Genomic DNA, 20,801 nt, shown 5'->3' on the forward strand with positions numbered 1-20,801 from the left:
GTTACATTATTTTATCTTATTCATAGCATAAATGTTCTCAAAGATTACTAAAAAGAAATTGAATTAGACTACAGCAAATTGGCAAACTTTACCTTGTATCTGTTTCCACCGAGTTTGTTTGGGGCGTTCTTCAACATATCAGCAATACTTGTCTCAACATCTCTTTCAGTTGCATTAGTGTGGGTATTGATACAGGCTTCTGGAAATTTATATGAATTAATTAATATATATAATTATAATTCACTTTGCCATTCCCCATTCCACAGTCCTCTCGTCCTTCACACTTCCCCGTCCCCACATCCTCCCCACTATTCCCACTTCCCTGTCCCATCGTCCTCCTTACCATTTTCCCCTCCCCTGTCCCTTCTTCCTCCCCCACTATCTCCCATTCACCTGTCCCTCTGTCCTCCCCAGCATTCCCCTGTCCCCACCATCCCCAACTCCCCAGTCCCCTCGTCCTCCCCACCATTACCCTCTCCTCTGTCCCCTCGTCTTCCCCACCATCCCCCCCTCTCGTCCTCCCCACCATTCCAAACTACCTCATCCGATGCATTCTATAATGGTCTGATGCTTCCATCAGAAAATTGGGAACATCAAATGATCTGATATTCCCATCACTGAAAAATAAGAACAGCTAAAAAACTGAAATGAAAAAAATAAAAAAATAAACTATACTCATGAAATGAACAGTATGGTAAACAACACAGCTCAATTTCAATGCAATGTCACACAAAATTATTAAATCGAAATGAAAATAAATTGAAATCTATGAAAATTCAAATTATCGATGCAATCGGAAATATTGAAATAATATCGCAACATAATATAGTGTGGGTTGCTCTTACGTGCAACAGACGGTGCTGTTTTTCAAAAAAGGCATGGTTTTACCTGTCACAAGTGTGGCATCTATACTTATACTCACGAAATGAACGGTATGGTAAACAACATAGCTCAATTGCAATGCAATGTCACAATAACATTTAATAACAATAATAACAATAACATTTAAATATACTTTAAGATATAATCTAGAAGAAAATAAGAACATTGAAACGGTTCATGAACTCGATTTCAATAAAGGACACTATGGGGAACTTTGAAAAACAGTTAATGAGTATAATTAGACAGACTTGTTGCTAGGCAGAGGAGTAAATAATGAGATATATGGCAAATTTTGCAAAATATACGGCACACAAACATTCATACCCAAACAAAGCAAAATGCTAGGTAAGAACAAAGCAGTTGGCCCGTAGGGAAAAGGAGATACCCACAAGACTGGAATACAAGTCATTAACAAGCACACAAGTACTACACCACACAACAACCGCACTACTACCAGAACTGGACGAATCACTACCAAAACAACACATTGCACATCACTACCAAAACAACACAACACAACACAAGCATTGGCAAAGAATTATAGACCAGTTGCACTAACATCCCACATAATAAAATTATTTGAGAGTGATCAGGAGTCAGGTTACTAGTTTTATAGAGACCAATGACCTCCACAATCCAGGCCAACCTCATCTACTCAGACTCCAACCCACTCATATTAAATAATGATGTAAACAATAAATTAAAAAAAAATCCACTTATTAATGTCAACCAACAAACTCACACTAAACATAGAAAGGACCTACAACATCTTACTTGGGAGCAAATCAACAAATACAATTCATCTACAGTTACACAATGTTAACATCAGAAATAAAAAAGATGGTAAGTTCCTTGGTCTATACTTAGATCTGCCCGAAACGCTGTGAGTGCTAGTTGCTTTACAAGAATGTATAACTTCAAGTCACTGTACTCTCCCCCAATGTACCTTCTTGTATATAAAGAAATAATAAATAAATAAACAAACACATAATAAATCAATACTTACAAAATTTTGTCTATTATGTAGCAAAGAAGCAGGTCTACGGAAGGCTTTTCTGTTGAGTTCGAAGCCCAGATTACTCGTGGTCTCTGAAATAAGTTAAGATAATAAATATAAAATTTATAAAAACAAATAATAAATCCGGTATTGCTCAATTTCAGATGCAGACGTACTGAATGATATATATATCAGACTGTCAGCATGGTATTCGATCTGGAAGGTCCAGTGTAACGAATTTACTCAGTTTCTATGATCGAGCCACAGAGATCTATAAAGAATTCTGATCAAGAAAGAGATCTAGGGGTGGTTTTAGATAGAAAACTATAACCTGAGGATCATATTAAGAACATTCTGCGAGGAGCCTATGCTACACTTTTTAACTTTAGAATTGCTTTTAAATACATAGGTCAAAAAGTTTTAAAAGTTTTTTAAACCTCTCGTGTATCATGAGTGTGGAAAAGCTTCAGATGGTGCATTCAGATGATGAATATTACCTAGTTCCTTCATCTGGGAAGAATGAACACATATTGGTGCATTCGGATGATAAAAACTAACTACTGTAGTTCAATTGATCAACAGACTGTATATCATATGCAGACTGTATGTGGATCTGCGGGCCACTCCAAACAACAGCCTGGTGGACCAAGCTCCACCAGGCCTAAAGCACAAAGTGGTCCACTGGCACCGGCAACTTCAACCATAAATGTTCTCAAAGCTTACTAAAAATGATTGAATTAGACTAGACTACAGCAATCTTAACCTTGTATCTGTTTCCACCAATCTTGTTCAGTACATGCTTCAACATATCAGCAATACTTGATATGTAAATATATCTCACTGTGTCATTACAATATGCACCTCCCAACTAGGACAGCATTTGTACCTGTTACAATAATGCATAAACTTTAAGGCAATAGAGTATAATGTATGTCTTTCAATCTCAACATTAGATTTTATAACTTTTTAATGTAATAAATAAATACCATTAAACTATTTTCTGTTTAACTGTTAGAAAAAATCAATTAGATATATAAAAAGAAATAAAAAAGATTACATGGATAGTAAAATCTGGATTCCCAACTACAATTTATATAGATGTGATAGAGAAACTAGGTCAAATGGAGGAGTAGGTCTGTATATTAAACAGCACCTGACGTGCACAGAGCTACTAAACTCAATGTGGTGGTAGAGAGGTGTGGGGGGGGGGGGGGAAACATTGCAGAAAAAAACAAAAATACAATTTGGTAAACAAAACAGCATTGTTTAAAATAGAAGACATGGGTTGACATTTTGGGGGTAAGGTAGGTTACATTGAGTTAATTAGTTAGTACTTAGTTTTTATCTTAAACTGGTTGGGAGAGGTACAGTGTTACTGTGCTGGTGAAAGAACACCTAAAGGTAAATTAAATAATGATTGCGAATCCACAAGAAGTTGACATAATAGCGCTAGAGATCTGCAATCAGGACGATAAACTTTCCTTAAAGAATTTGACAAACACTTGCTGATAGGACATGAAGTAAATGAAATGTATGTCAAGTTTTGTGAAATATATGATAAAAGCACAACAAAATTTGTACCAAAGGAGAGATGCAGAACTAGGAAAAGGGGTTTGTTCAACAGAAATTGCGAGAGGGCCTGAGACCCAAACACACACAAATGGAATCAATATATAGCAAGAGGCCAAACCCCCAAACATACAAGCGATGCAAAGATGCGAGAAACAGCAGCAGCAGTAAGGAGAGGGACTGAAGGACCATAAATAAAGTGTGAAAATAAACTCGAGTAAATTTTTTTAACTACTCTCGACAGTGAAGAAAAACAAATATTCAGACGATTTGTGTTAGAATCATTAATCTTACACTTTCGGTCATATTCAACAACACAAATACACACACACACATTCCTGTTGCTGTAGCAGGTGAAGAATTACACACACAGATCACAATAACGTGATGCATCAAATGAACAAATCCACAAGGGCCGTGACGAGGATTCGAACCTGCGTCCGGGAGCATCCCAGACACTGCCTTAATCGACTGAGCTACAACAGGGTAAAAGGGTTGAAACCAAAGTTCTACTGAACTTACTGGATCCCATAGCCTCTCCGAGGCACAAACCAGGCTTTTACACAACCCCCCCCCCCTGCACCCGAGCTATGTCAACAGGCCGTTCTCCCTCTTCGCCCTTACATCATCACACACAGATCACAATAACGTGATGCATCAAATGAACAAATCCACAAGGGCCGTGATGAGGATTCAAATCTGTGTCCGGGAGCATCCCAGACACTGCTTTAATCGACTGAGCTACGACAGGGTAAAAGGGTTGAAACCAAACTTCTACTGAACTTCCTGGATCCTTTTACCCTGTTGTAGCTCAGTCGATTTAGGCAGTGTCTGGGATGGTCCCGGACGCAGGTTCAAATCCTCGTCACGGCCCTTGTGGATTTGTTCATTTGATGCATCACGTTATTGTGATCTCTGTGTGTGATGATGTAAGGGCGAAGAGAAAGAACGACCTGTTGACATAGCTCGGGTGCAGGGGGAGGGTTGTGTACAAGCCTGGTTTGTGCCTCGGAGAGGCTATGGGATCCAGTAAGATCGTCCTTCCTTTCCTCCCTAGAATCTGGATGTAGCAGGTGCTCAATTGTCAAAAGTGAAAAAATTTGGTTTGTCTTCCGAATGCACCTTATCAGTAAATTTTTTAATAATCTTTTAAAAATATTAAATGCCACTATTTTTGCAAAATTATTACAAGATCTATTATTCTAATAAGGGTTTGATAAAATACAGTAGACTGCCTACTGGTTTTACCTGTAATAAGGTTTGATACCGATGATTATGGATATATTTAAATGCTCTTATTGTTAAGAAGCAATTTTTTAAAGAGTATTTTGTAATGAGCTGCTCTGAAAATCAGTTGATTACAGATAATTAAGGCAATGTCTGGGATGCATTGGTTTGAATCCTCATCACGGCCCTTGTGGATTTGTTCATTTGATGCATCACGTTATTGTGATCTGTGTGTGTGATGATGTAAGGGCGAAGAGGGAGAACGGCCTGTTGACATAGCTCGGGTGCAGGGGGAGGGTTGTGTACAAGCCTGGTTTGTGCCTCGGAGAGGCTATGGGATCCAGTAAGATCGTCCTTCCTTTCCTCCCTAGAATCTGGATGTAGCAGGTGCTCAATTGTCAAAAGTGAAAAAAATTTGGTTTGTCTTCCGAATGCACCATATCGGTAAATTTTTTAATAATCTTTTAAAAATAGTAAATGCCACTATTTTTGCAAAATTATTACAAGATCTATTATTCTAATAAGGGTTTGATAAAATACAGTAGACTGCCTACTGGTTTTACCTGTAATAAGGTTAGATACAGATGATTATGGATATATTTAAATGCTCTTATTGTTAAGAAGCAATTTTTTAAAGAGTATTTTGTAATGAGCAGCTCTGAAAATCAATTGATTACAGATAATTAAGGCAATGTCTGGGATGCTCCCGGACACAGGTTTGAATCCTCATCACGGCCCTTGTGGATTTGTTCATTTGATGCATCACGTTATTGTGATCTGTGTGTGTGATGATGAAAGGGCGAAGAGGGAGAACGGCCTGTTGACATATCTCGGGTGCAGGGGGAGGGTTGTGTACAAGCCTGGTTTGTGCCTCGGAGAGGCTATGAGATCCAGTAAGATCGTCCTTCCTTTCCTCCCTAGAATCTGGATGTAGCAGGTGCTCAATTGTCAAAAGTGAAAAAATTTGGTTTGTCTTCCGAATGTACCATATCAGTAATTTTTTTAATAATCTTTTAAAAATAGTAAATGCCACTATTTTTGCAAAATTATTACAAGATCTATTATTCTAATAAGGGTTTGATAAAATACAGTAGACTGCCTACTGGTTTTTGGTTGCCAGTTTCCTCAAGTTAATTTCTGTGATTTACACACAAATTTATATACATACAAATACATATACACACATATATAATATATATATATATATATATATATATATATATATATATATATATATATATATAAATATATATATATATATATATATATATATATATATATATATATATATATATATATATATATATATATATATATGCATATAAATAAAAAAACAAGTAAATGTAAATAATTTTGCGTTGCACCTAGATCCACCAAGCCTGTATGGCGCGTGTTTCAGTACTTCGGAAATCTAGAACTATCTAGAATCTCTAATCTGCAATGAAACAATACATATTATTGTACTTACCAAAACATGGATGAATGTAGAAAATACAGAACTATTAGCTGAATATCAAATAAATGGATTTAATCTATTTCACACAGATAGATATATTAGACCGTGTATGTTAGGTAATACCTAACATACACGCCTCCACACACACTACATTTGAAATGTAGTCTCAAAAAGACTACATTTCAACAGCAAAGATTACTCCATAAAAAAATAAATAAATTATTGACCAACATGAGAGAGGGTTAGCCAACATGAGAGGGTTGTGTTGATTGCCTGAAAATATTTAAATTGTTTAATGTATTGAATGGCATTTTTCAAGTTACAACATTTTTTAAATTACTGAACTAGGTTCTAGGCTTTGCTAGGCTTAATTCAATTATTACAGATAAGCCTAACCTAGCCTTGAACCCAGTGAGTTTTCTTCCTATTGGGGAGCGTTGTACATGCCTCGCCTCCACATACACACTAGCACAGCCAGGCCTCGCCTCCACATACACACTAGCACAGCCAGGCCTCGCCTCCACATACACACTAGCACAGCCAGGCCTCACCTCCACATACACACTAGCACAGCCAGGGGTCGCCTCCACATACACACTAGCACAGCCAGGCCTCGCCTCCACATACACACTAGCACAGCCAGGCCTCGCCTCCACATACACACTAGCACAGCCAGGCCTCGCCTCCACATACACACTTGCACAGCCAGGCCTCGCCTCCACATACACACTAGCACAGCCAGGCCTCGCCTCCACATACACACTAGCACAGCCAAGCCTCGCCTCCACATACACACTAGCACAGCCAGGCCTCGCCTCCACATACACACTAGCACAGCCAGGCCTCGCCTCCACATACACACTAGCACAGCCAGGCCTCGCCTCCACATACACACTAGCACAGCCAGGCCTCGCCTCCACATACACACTAGCACAGCCAGGCCTTGCCTCCATATACACACTAGCACAGCCAGGCCTCGCCTCCACATACACACTAGCACAGCCAGGCCTCGCCTCCACATACACACTAGCACAGCCAGGCCTCGCCTCCACATACACACTAGCACATCCAGGCCTCGCCTCCACATACACACTAGCACAGCCAGACCTCGCCTCCACATACACACTAGCACAGCCAGGCCTCGCCTCCACATACACACTAGCACAGCCAGGCCTCACCTCCACATACACACTAGCACAGCCAGGCCTCGCCTCCACATACACACTAGCACAGCCAGGCCTCACCTCCACATACACACTAGCACAGCCAGGGGTCGCCTCCACATACACACTAGCACAGCCAGGCCTCGCCTCCACATACACACTAGCACAGCCAGGCCTCGCCTCCACATACACACTAGCACAGCCAGGCCTCGCCTCCACATACACACTTGCACAGCCAGGCCTCGCCTCCACATACACACTAGCACAGCCAGGCCTCGCCTCCACATACACACTGGCACAGCCAGGCCTCGCCTCAACATACACACTAGCACAGCCAGGCCTCGCCTCCACATACACACTAGCACAGCCAGGCCTCGCCTCCACATACACACTAGCACAGCCAGGCCTCGCCTCCACATACACACTAGCACAGCCAGGCCTCGCCTCCACATACACACTAGCACAGCCAGGCCTTGCCTCCACATACACACTAGCACAGCCAGGCCTCGCCTCCACATACACACTAGCAAAGCCAGGCCTCGCCTCCACATACACACTAGCACAGCCAGGCCTCGCCTCCACATACACACTAGCACAGCCAGGCCTCGCCTCCACATGCACACTAGCACAGCCAGGCCTTGCCTCCACATACACACTAGCACAGCCAGGCCTCGCCTCCACATACACACTAGCACAGCCAGGCCTCGCCTCCACATACACACTAGCACAGCCAGGCCTCGCCTCCACATACACACTAGCACAGCCAGGCCTCACCTCCACATACACACTAGCACAGCCAGGCCTCGCCTCCACATACACACTAGCACAGCCAGGCCTTGCCTCCACATACACACTAGTACAGCCAGGCCTCGCCTCCACATACACACTAGCACAGCCAGGCCTCGCCTCCACATACACACTAGCACAGCCAGGCCTCGCCTCCACATACACACTAGCACAGCCAGGCCTCGCCTCCACATACACACTAGCACAGCCAGGCCTCGCCTCCACATACACACTAGCACAGCCAGGCCTCGCCTCCACATACACACTAGCACAGCCAGGCCTCACCTCCACATACACACTAGCACAGCCAGGGGTCGCCTCCACATACACACTAGCACAGCCAGGCCTCGCCTCCACATACACACTAGCACAGCCAGGCCTCGCCTCCACATACACACTAGCACAGCCAGGCCTCGCCTCCACATACACACTTGCACAGCCAGGCCTCGCCTCCACATACACACTAGCACAGCCAGGCCTCGCCTCCACATACACACTGGCACAGCCAGGCCTCGCCTCAACATACACACTAGCACAGCCAGGCCTCGCCTCCACATACACACTAGCACAGCCAGGCCTCGCCTCCACATACACACTAGCACAGCCAGGCCTCGCCTCCACATACACACTAGCACAGCCAGGCCTCGCCTCCACATACACACTAGCACAGCCAGGCCTTGCCTCCACATACACACTAGCACAGCCAGGCCTCGCCTCCACATACACACTAGCACAGCCAGGCCTCGCCTCCACATACACACTAGCACAGCCAGGCCTCGCCTCCACATACACACTAGCACAGCCAGGCCTCGCCTCCACATGCACACTAGCACAGCCAGGCCTTGCCTCCACATACACACTAGCACAGCCAGGCCTCGCCTCCACATACACACTAGCACAGCCAGGCCTCGCCTCCACATACACACTAGCACAGCCAGGCCTCGCCTCCACATTTAAACCAACCAAGCCTACAAATACGTCAACATGGACCAGCATTACACCGTCTAACATACTCTGTCAGATGTAACAACTAAATTTGTGAATTCAAGACCTAATCTATTGTATAACACAGTGTTAGTACGAGAAAAACATTACTTACATTCGAAGCCGTGTTTTAAAATGGCGGCGGTCTTGTTGTACTGACGCTCCACAGTGTGTGTTCGTTTGCGTATGATGAACGTGTGACAATTTACTACAACAATTATTTAATTATTCTTATTCTTTATTTTACTATTTTTAGGGTACATGAAATTTCAAACTTATTTGCACACAATAATATAATTGCATTGTCATAACCTTTATATATTACGGAAAATACGATGACATGAACGAAGTCAAAGTGAAGTTGAAGTCAAAGTCATTCGCCGAACGTATTAGTAATTTTTTTTCTCCCAAATGATAGGGGATAACAAATCCACAGAGAATATAAGTGTACAGTAAAGTCAATTTTATTCAGGAAAGTACATACATAGTTGATTTACAAACATAATGTTGGATTTATAGATAGAGCTAGTGCATACAATACCTAAAGCCACTATAGTAGGCATAGCATTTCAGGCAACCGGGCAGTATATATGGACCCCTTACTCAAATCTCTGAATATGTAAGATATTAAGTCCCTGCACATACTCTCATGTGTATTTTATATATATAAAACGCTGCACTGTAATGTCAATCCTGACCTTAAAAGCTTCCTAGAAGGTTGTAACAGATCCCATGAGCACCTCACCAGAAACAAATACCTATTTGATATTCGAAGAGTACGACTTAGTCAAACTAGAAATGCTTTACAAATCAAGGGACCTCGAATGTGGAATGACCTTCCCAATTATGTTAAAAACTGTACCTCTCCCAACCAGTTTAAGATAAATAAAGATAAATTTATAAGTTAAGAAAAATTCCACAAATCAACAACCCTGTTACTGACCCAGTATTTACCCAAGTGTTTCCTAAATCTAAACTTATCCAATTTATACCCATTGTTTCGTGTTCTATCTTGTGTTGACAATTTTAATACCCTATTAATATCCCCTTTGTTATATCCATTCAGGAAATTGTGGTTGATCTCGAACCCATTGAAAATGTGACGACTTATACTGAATTTTGGGCGTTACAGGGCAAAAACATAAGAACAAAGGTAACTGCAGAAGGCCTATTGGCCCATACCAGCCAGCTCCTATCTATAACAGATAACATAACAAACATAACAACAGTAAAAACATTTAGTGTGTGTTTGACGCTCACTGATATGTTCCAGCGTTGTTTTATATATAGTGCTATTCTATCTTACGCTTTGTTGCTCTTTTATACCTACGGACTCATAGAACATTCTATATATTCTATGGATTATGCTGCACCTCTGCTTGTTTTGATGCCTGAAAGAAAGCTTGGAGGGCTTGAAAAATTGCAGAACGAATCCTTGAGGATAATCCTTGGGTGCCCTCGTACCAAAAAGATACTTAATATGAGAAAGGATCTTAATATTCTGAGCGTTTTTGATCGTGTTACTGAAATTAACTGTCAAATTGGTATTAAAATGCTTAGGCTAACTCATCCTAATCCTTGCACAGAAGCCCTCCAGAATTTCTTTATTGAAGATCAGCATTGTTCCAAATGGATAACAAAAACTGGAACTCAACTCAGAATATATGGGGTTCATGATTTGTACCAAGAGAAACAAGAACGGCACTTTCCTGCACCGTAGGAGGTTACACCCTTTCCAGTTTTAATCCCTCCCTTTCCACCCAAGAAGCAAATTAGAGATCAGCCCAAGCTTCGTCTTGAGGCAAAGCTCAACGCCTTAAGCCATATTGATGCTCTGTCCACAGAGCATTCTCTCTCTCAAATTATATACACTGATGGTTCCCTACACCGCACCACGGGTGCAGCTGGAAGTGCAGTTGTCCTGACAATGGGCGATGGCCTATACTTTGAGTGGGGAGTCCGTATAAACAACTGGGCCTCTACCCTTCAGACTGAACTATTTGCCTTGATCCTTGCACTGAAATGTGTACAAGTCTCAAAACTTGATACATTAATTGTAAGTGACTCCTAATCATCCTTAAATGCTCTCAACTCTTTAAGACATAACTGTAACATGCTTGTGTCGGAAGCTAGACACAAATACAACAAAATTATTAAGGATGGTAACAGAGTCCATTTCATGTGGTCTCCATCTCATGTTGGGCTCCGAATGCATGATAGAGCTGATAAGTTAGCCAAAGAATCTGCCTTTAAAGGAGCCGTTGAGTGTAACCTTGGATTGTCAATGACTAATCTGAGAGCAGCAGTACACCGAGAACTTCAACAAGATCTTGTAGATCTGAGGCAAAGTGAAATTGACACCAGTATTTCCATCTATCATCATACTATCATACAAGAGGAGCCACACATCTATGGATCATCCAATAAAATCAGCAGACTTCTAGATGTTACTACTGCTCGGCTTAGACTCGGTTACAAGTATCTCTGGGAATTCTCATTATCTGCTGATGTAGACCTGACCAAATGTAAACTGTGTCAACAAAATTATTTGCACACCCTCCGTCACTATGTGATGGAGTGCGAAAAGATACATGAATTTAGAGACAATTCTATAACCAATGTTCCAGCGATGTGTCAATATTTCATTGAAAATGATCTGCTACCAGAAAATTTAGCCAAATATCCCCAGTTTGCTAACTGTAGATAACAACTAAGTGATTGTAACCTATCCACCGCTGCCCACTGGATGGGGGGCGGTGTGCAGGACAAGCATATAAATTTTGATACTAGCTCTCCACATATGTCAGTTGCTTAATTTAGAACCTGTACTTGAGGTCGATCTCGAGCCCATTGTTGATGTGATGACTTATATTGAATTTTGTAACTAGCTCATCAAGATTGTAACTTGCTTAGCTAAATGAATTGTGGGGTTCAGTCCCTGAGCCCATTATGTGCCTCTGTAACCCTTTCCACTACCGCCCACAAGATGGGTATGGGGTGCATAATAAATGAACTAAACTAACTAACTCATATTGAACTGTTCCATCTCATGTTGGAATAGTGCTCAACGAGGTGGCGGATGACTTGGCGAGGTGGCCAAACGTGCCACATCAAAACCACAAGTTGACATTGAACGTGAATTAACAATGAGACAAGTAAGATTTATACTAATACATTTATACTAACTCTGTTGAGCGTTGACCATTTATACGTCAACTCTGTTGATGTGAGCACTTTAGTTTAGTCTGCCGTTTAAAGAAAAAAAGAGCATATCAATGGTATATCACAGAAAACGAATTTATCATAAACTCATGTATTTGTCTTATTATATTGAACTGCATTCATATTTTTAATATATAACAATATGAATATACAAATTTCAGTAAATCCCCTACCATGTTGGAATCTGTGGAAATGAATGAGCAAATGTGCTGGCTGAAGGTGCTGAAGGAAACCACATTGGTTTCATTTTGGATACAAATGTCCATGGAGATTCAAAATGGAAACTAATTATATAGTTGAACCTGCAGAGAGGAGTTTAAGAATCTGTGTTGAGAGTGATGGACACAGCCTTCACAATTATACTTCAGAGAATGTAAACATCTAAGAGTCATTAGAAATATGTGTAGAATAATAAACCCTACATTGTTTGAGTTAGGGAAAACACCATTTGTCATAATAAGATACTAGCTGTTCCTAAAGATTCACCCATTTTGCACCAGCAAGATAACATATAAGATTTTAAGAGTTGACATATAAGACAGTTGACTTATATGTTGACATTGAGTTGACTTATATAAGACAACAAAAAGTTTTCAGATTCTTTCACACCACTTTCCAGCAACTTTCATAATTTATATAAATTATTTTAGGGAATAATACATAAATTATATATTTAAACATGATATAGTGTTTAGTGGAATGCATAAGGAGTCAAATTGTGTTAAAAAGAGCAATTTTTAGAAAATTTGGAAAACTACTTTTTTCTGTTCATATTATAACTAAATGGATTTTAAAGGTTTCACTCAGCCAATATATATCATTCACAATTTATTAATGAATTTTACAAAAAAACACCATAAATTTTATATTTAAACATGTAAAAACTATTTGTTTTACATTTGGAACAAAATAATTGTAGAAAAACAATTTAAAATAAAACCTTTGTGTTTGGATTTTTTGATTAAAAGTTTCTCAAAGGCTCTCCTGCACCATTCTCAATGCAAATCATTCCCACACCTATGGGAAGAGATAGGCGAACGTTGTCTAGATGATTTGTGTTTGCTGGGATGTAGTGTGTGGTAGTGTGGTGGGGTGTGTAGTATTTTGATGGGGTGGGTGGTAGTGTGGTGGAGGTGTGTGGTCAGATTGTGTGGTGGGGTGTCTGGAGGTGTTGTGGAGTGTGTGGTAGTGTGGTTGGGTTGTGTGGTGGGTTGTGTGGTAGTGTGTTGGGTTTGTGTGGTAGTGTAATGGGGTGTGTTGTAGTGCAATGGGGTGTGTAGTAGTGTGGTGGGGTTGTGTGGTAGTGTGGTGGGGTGTGTAGTAGTGTGGTGGGGTGTGCAATAGTGTGGTGGGGTGTGTGGTGGGGTGTGTAGTAGTGTGGTGGGGTGTGTGATTGTGTGGTAGTGGGGAGGGGTGTGTTGTAGTGTGGTGGGGTAGTGTGGTGAGGTGTGTGTTAGCATGTTGGGGTGTGTGGTTGTTTGGTGGGGTTGAGTAGTATTGTGGTGGGGTGTGTGGTAGTCTGATGGGGGTGTTTGGTACAATGGTAGGGTGTGTGGTAGTGTAGTGGGGTTGTGTGGTAGTGGGGTTGGGTGTGTGGTAGTGTGGTATGGATGTGTGGTAGTGTGGTGGGGTGGTATTATGGTGTGGTGTGTGGTAGTGTAGTAGGGCTGTGTTGTATTGTGGTGTAGTGTGGTGGGGTTTTGTAGTATTGTGGTGGGGTTTCGTAGTATTGTGGTGGGGTTTTGTAGTATTGTGGTGGTGTGTGAGGTACCGTGTTAGGGGTGAGTGGTAGTGAGGTGGGGTTGTGTGGAAGTGTGGTGGGGGGTGCGGTAGTGCGGTGGGGGTGTGGTAGTGTGGTGGAGTGTGGGGTAGTGTGGTGGGGTTATGACGTATTGTGGTGGGGTGTGTGCTAGTGGGGTGGGGGGGTGTCGTAGTGTGGTGGGGTGTGTAATAGTGTGGTGGGGTGTGTGGTTGTGTGGTGGGGTGTGTGGTAGTGTGTTAGTGTGGTAGGGTGTGTAGTAGTGTCGTGGGGTTGTGTGGTAGTGCGTGTTGTAGTGTGTTAGAGTGTGTGGTAGTGTCGTGGGGTGTGTTGTAGTGTGGTAGTGTGGTGGGGGGGGTTGTGTTGTTGGTTTGTGATAGTGTGGTGGTAGTGTGTGGTTGTGTGGTGTGGTGTGTGGCAGTGAGGTGGGGTGTGTGGTAGTGACATGTGGTGTGTGGTAGTGTGGTGGGGTGTGTTGTATTGTGACAGGGGTGAGTGGTTGTGTGGTGGAGGTGTGTGGTAGTGTGGTAGGGATGTGTGGAAGTGTGGTGGGGTGTGTGGTAGTGTGGTGGGTTTGTGTGGTAGTGTAATGGGGTGTGTGGTAGTGCAATGGGGTGTGTAGTAGTGTGGTGGGGTTGTGTGGTGGTGTGGGGGTGGGGTGTGTGGCAGTGGGGTGTGGTGTGTGGTAGTGTGGTGGGGTGTGTAGTAGTGTGGTTGGGTGTGTAGTAGTGTGGTGGGGTGCGTAGTAGTGTAGTGGGGTGTGTGGTTGTGTGGTAGTGGCGTGGGGTGTGTTGTAGTGTGGTGGGGATGTGTGGTAGTGTGGTGAGGTATGTGGTAGTGTGTTGGGGTGTGTGGTAGTGTGGTGGGGCTGAATAGTATTGTGGTGGGGTGTGTGGTTGTCTGATGGGGGGTTTGGTAGTGTAGTGGGGTTGTGTGGTAGTAGGGTGGAGTGTGTGGTAGTGTGGTGGGGATGTGTGGTAGTGTGGTGGGGTTGTGTTGTATTATGGTGGGGTGTGTGGTAGTGTAGTAGGGTTGTGTTGTATTGTGGTGGGGTGTGGTAGTGTGGTGGGGTTTTGTAGTATTGTGGTGGGGTGTGTGGTACCGTGTTAGAGGTGAGTGGTAGTGAGGTGGGGTTGTGTGGAAGTGTGGTGGGGGTGTGTGGTAGTGCGGTGGGGGATATGGTAGTGTGGTGGGGTGTGCGGTAATGTGGTGGGGTTGTGAGGTAGTGTAGTGGGGTGTGTGGTAGTGGGGTGGGGGTGTGTGGTAGTGTGGTGGGTTGTGTGGTACTGTGGTGGGGTGTGTGATAGTGTGGTGGGGTGTGTGGTAGTGTGGTGGGGAGTGTGTTAGTATGGTAGGGTGTGTGGTAGTGTCGTGGGGTTGTGTGGTAGTGCGTGTTGTAGTGTGGTAGAGTGTGTGGTAGTGTGGTGGTGGGGGGTGTTGTGTTGTTGGTTTGTGGTAGTGTGGTGGTGGTGTGTGGTTGTGTGGTGTGGTGTGTGGTAGTGAGGTGGTGTGTGTAGTAGTGACATGTGGTGTGTGATAGTGTGGTGGGGTGTGTAGTATTGTGACGGGGGTGAGTGGTTGTTTGGTGGAGGTGTGTGGTAGTGTGGTGGGGATGTGTGGTAGAGTTTGTGGTAGTGTGGTGGGTTTGTGTGGTAGTGTAATGGGGTGTGTGGTAGTGTAATGGTGTGTGTAGTAGTGTGGTGGGGTTGTGTGGTAGTGTGGGTGGGGTGTGTGGCAGTGGGGGTGGGGTTTGTGGCAGTGTGGTGGGGTGTGTAGTAGTGTGGTGGGGTGTGTAGTAGCGTGGTGGGGTGTGTAGTAGTGTTGTGGGGTGTGTAGTAGTGTGAAGGGGTGCGTAGTAGTGTGGTGGGGTGTGTGGTTGTGTGGTGGGGTGTGTAGTAATGAGGTGGGGTGTTGGTAGTGTGGTCGGGAAGTGTGATAGTGTAGTGGGGTTGTGTGGTAGTGTGGTGGGGTGTGTGGTAGTGTGGTATGGTGTACGGTAGTGCGGTGTAGTGTGGTGGGGTGTGTTGTAGTGTCGTTGGGTGTGTGGAAGTTTGGTGGGGTGTGTGCTAGTGTAGTGGGGTGTTTGGTAGTGTTGTGGGGTGTGTGGTAGTGTGGTGGAGTGTGTGACACTATGGTCGGGTGTGTGATAGTGTTGTGGGGTGAGTAGTATTGTGGTGAGGAGTATGGTGGGGTGTGTGGTAGTGTGGTGGGGTGTTTGGTGGAGATGTGTAGCAGTGTGGTGGGGACGTGTGGCAGTGTTGTGGAGTGTGTGGTAGTGTGGTGGAGTGTGTGCTAGTGTGGTGGGGTTGTGTAGTAGTGTAGTGGGTTGTGTGGTAGTGTGGTGGGTTTGTGTGGTAGTGTGGTGGGGTTTTGTAGTAGAATGGTGGGGATGTGTGGTATTATGGAGGGTTGTGTGGTAGAGTTGTGGGCTTGTGTGGTAGAGTGGTGGGGGTTGTGTGGTAGTGTGGTTGGGTTGTGTTGTGGTAGTGTGGTTGGGTGTTAGGTAGTGTGGTGGGGGTGTGGTAGTGTAGTGGGGAGTGTGTTAGCGTGGTAGGGTTACCTTGAGGTTACCTTGAGGTGCTTCCGGGACTTTGTGTCACCGCGGCCCGGTCGTCGACCAGGCCTCCTGGTTGCTGGACTGATCAACCAGGCTTTTAAACGAGGCTGCTCGCAGCCTGACGTATGAGTCACAGCCTGGTTGATCAGGTATCCTTTGGAGGTGCTTATCCAGTTCTCTTTTGAACACTGTGAGGGGTCGGCCAGTTATGCCCCTTATGTGTAGTGGAAGCGTGTTCAACAGTCTCGGGCCTCTGATGTTGATTGAGTTCTCTCTCAGAGTACCTGTTGCACCTCTGCTTTTCAACGGGGGTATTCTGCACATCCTGCCATGTCTTCTGGTCTCATGTGATGTTATTTCTGTTTGCAGGTTTGGGACCAGCCCCTCAATTATTTTCCACGTGTAAATTATTATGTATCTCTCCCGCCTGCGCTCAAGGGAGTACAGATTTAGGCTCTTTAGTCGGTCCCAGTAATTTAGATGTTTTACTGAGTGGATTCTAGCAGTAAAGGATCTCTGCACGCTCTCCAGGTCAGCAATTTCTCCAGCTTTGAAAGGGGCTGTCATTGTGCAGCAGTACTCCACTCTAGAGAGCACAAGCGTTTTGAAAAGTATTATCATCGGTATAGCATCTCTAGTGTGAAAAGTTCTTGTTATCCAACCTTTCATTTTTCTTGCAGTTGTGACGGCTACTTTATTGTGTTCTTTAAAGGTAAGGTCTTCCGACATGAGTACACCCAGATCCTTTACATTGCCTTTTCGTTCTATGTTATGATTTGCCTGAGTTTTGTACGTGGTTTCTGTTTTTATATTTTCAATTTTTCCGTAGCACATGAGCTCAAACTTATCCTCGTTAAACACCATATTATTTTCTGTAGCCCATAGAAAGACCTGATCTACATCTGATTGGAGGTTTGCCGTGTTCTCTATGTTGCCAACTCTCATGAAAATCCTAGTGTCATCTGCAAAGGATGATACAGTGCTATAGGTTGTGTTCTGGTCTATGTCCGATATGAGGATGAGAAAAAGTACTGGAGCAAGCACAGTACCCTGGGGAACTGAGCTCTTCACGGTTGATGGGCTGGATTTTATTTTGTTGACTATTACACATTGGGTTCTGTTAGTCAGGAAATTGTAGATCCATCTGCCTATTTTCCCGGTAATTCCTTTTGAACGCATTTTATGTGCAATAACACCATGGTCACATTTATCAAAAGCTTTTGCGAAATCTGTGTAAGTTACATCAGCGTTTTGTTTGTCTTCCATAGTATCTAATGCCATATCATAGTGGTCCAGCAACTGCGACAGGCAAGAGCGCCCTGTTCTGAAACCATGTTGTCCGGGGTTATGGAGATGCTGTGATTCCATGTATTTTGTGATCTTACTTCTTAGCACTCTCTCAAAAAATTTTATGATGTGCGATGTTAGTGCTATCGGTCTGTAATTTTTTGCCTCTGCCTTATTTCCTCCTTTATGGAGTGGTGCTATCTCTGCTGTTTTTTGAATGTCAGGGATAACGCCAGTATCTAGGCTTTGTCTCCACAGAATGTGAAGGGCCTGCGATAGTGTTTTTTTACAGTTCTTGATGAATATGGAGTTCCAAGAATCCGGGCCTGGTGCAGAGTGCATAGGCATACTGTTTATGGCTTCTTCAAAATCTAGTGGGGATAGGGCGACGTCTGATATATGATTGGATGTTGGTATCATATCCATGAAAAATTAATTTGGGTTATCAATCTTTAGTGCATTTAATGGCTCGCTGAAAACAGAGTCGTACTGCTTCCTCAGTAACTCGCTCATTTCTTTGTTGTCATCGGTGAAATTTCCATCTCCCTTTCGCAGGGGCCCGATACTAGATGTGGTTTTTGATCTTGATTTTGCATAGGAGAAAAAATATTTCGGATTTCTCTCTATTTCACTGATGGCTTTTTGCTCTCTTTGCCTCTCCTGGGTTTTGTATGATTCTTGTAGCTTGAGTTCAATTGTTTCTATTTCTCTACCTAACCTTCTTCGCCGTTCTTGAGATAGGGTGTGACTCTCAAGTTGTTCCGCGATTCGTTTTCTTCACCTATATATGGAACGACGTTCCCGTTCCAATCTGCATCTCTTTCTCTTTTTTCTTAGGGGTATTCGGTTTGACCATATTTCTAGTGCTACTGAGCTTATTTTTCCAGGCACTGGTTCAGGTTTCCATTTCCTAGCTGTTCTTCCCAGTTTATTTCTGTGAAGTCCTGGTTTATTTGCTCCCAGTTTATCCGTTTATTATTGAAGTTGAATTTGCTGAAATCTCCTCCACCGGGAATCTGGACTGGTTTTGAATGTCCATTCCCCATGGTTGTCAGAACTTCAATTAAGTTGTGATCTGAGTAAAAGGTATTTGTAATCATTATGTTCCCGATCAACTCATCATTATTAGTGAAAATGAGGTCCAGCGTATTCTCCTTCCTAGTTGGTCCTACTATTTGCTGGTTTAAGGCAAACCTATCGCACATCCGTAGCAGGTCATTTGCATGTGCCTGTTCAATTAGGCTACTTTAGCCAGGTGCTTCCATTTCAGGTGCCGTAGGTTGAAGTCCCCAAGCAGGATGATGTTCGGAGCTGGATTTGTGAGGTTTTCCAAGCAGTGCTCTATTTTCATTAGTTGGTCTTTAAACTGCTGAGGGTTTGCCTCCGGTGACTTATATACAAGGACAACAACTACATTTAGGATCTCTATTTTGACTATCAGAACTTCCACCATATCATTTGAGGTGTTTAACAGCTCAGTACAGAAGAGTGTGTCTTTGATGTACAGGCTGACCCCACCCTGAAGCCGGTGTTTCCTATCACATCTGAAGAGATTGTATTCTGAGATCCATATTTCAGCATCAAGGAGTTTGTGTGAGTTTCCGTTAGTGCTGCAAACACTGCATTTGCCTCATGAAGGAGACCATCTATGAAGTGAACTTTGTTGGATTTGCGTGTTTTTATACCCTGGATGTTGGCAAATATAAATGATGTTATCGTGTTAGTGGAAGTGCTGGATGCTTTACTTGGTGTTAATATCTGAGGCTCTGGTAAGGAGGCCACTGTGTTTGCGTCCTCTCTAGCATTTGACCGAGTTGGTGGTAGAGTCTGGTCATTTTTAGCCATTCTTCTCCTCCTCCTTTTGCTAAAAAATTATCCGGGTCGATGGAGTAGTGGCTGTTTTCATAGTGGTAGTCTGTCTGTTTTATTCGCCTGGTACCTCTTATATGAAAAGCTGGACATTCAGCATTGAAGCACTCTTTCCTGTCCAAAGAGTTCTTGCAAATTTCTGGGTGAAAGAATTCACAGCTTTTGGTACATTTACCTGTATTGAGGAGGTTTCTGCACTTTCTAAGGTGATCGTATGTACATGTTCCATTTATTCTTCCCGATTCCCCATGCTTACAGGTAGCCCATTTGTAATACCAACAGATTTTGGGGCCATGTTTTGTTTGTTTCCCTTTGCCAGGGACCGCACTCTGCTGCGGCGTCCCCAATACTGTGCCCTGCTCCGGTGCCTGTGACACCGCACTCTGCTCCGGTGCCTGTGACACCGCGCTCCGCTCCGGGGCCTGTGACACAGCGCTCTGCTCCGGGGCCTGTGACATCGCGCTCTGCTCCGGGGCCTGTGACACCACGTTCTGCTCCGGTGCCCGTGACACCGCGCTCCGCTCCGGGGCCTGTGACACCGTGCTCCGCTCCGGGGCCGGTGACACCGCGCACTGCTCCGGGGCCTGTGACACCGCACTCTGCTCAGGGGTCCCCGACTCCGCGCTCTGCTCAGGTGTCGCCGACTCCGCCGACTTCGCCGACTCCGCGGGTGTGTGGTAGTGTCGTTGGGTTGTGTGGTAATGTGTGTTGTAGTGGGGTAGATTGTGTGGTAGTGTGGTGAGGTGTGTTGTAGTGTGGTAGAGTGTGAGGCAGTGTTGTAGGGGGGGGTGTTGTGTGGTTGGTTTGTGGTGGTGCGGTGGTGGTGTGTGGTGGGGTGTGCGGTAGTGAGGTGGGGTGTGTGGTAGTGAAATGTAGTGTGTGGTAGTGTGGTGGGGTGTGTAGTATTTTGATGGGGTGGTGGAGGTGTGTGGTGAGGTTGTGTGGAAGTGTGGTGGGGTTGTGTGGTGGGTTGTGTGGTAGTGTGGTGGGTTTGTGTGGTAATGTAATATGGTGTGTGGTAGTGCAATGGGGTGTGTAGTAGT

This window comes from Procambarus clarkii, chromosome 23 (genome assembly GCF_040958095.1).
Source record: "Procambarus clarkii isolate CNS0578487 chromosome 23, FALCON_Pclarkii_2.0, whole genome shotgun sequence".
In the NCBI taxonomy this organism is placed as follows: Eukaryota; Metazoa; Arthropoda; class Malacostraca; order Decapoda; family Cambaridae; genus Procambarus; species Procambarus clarkii.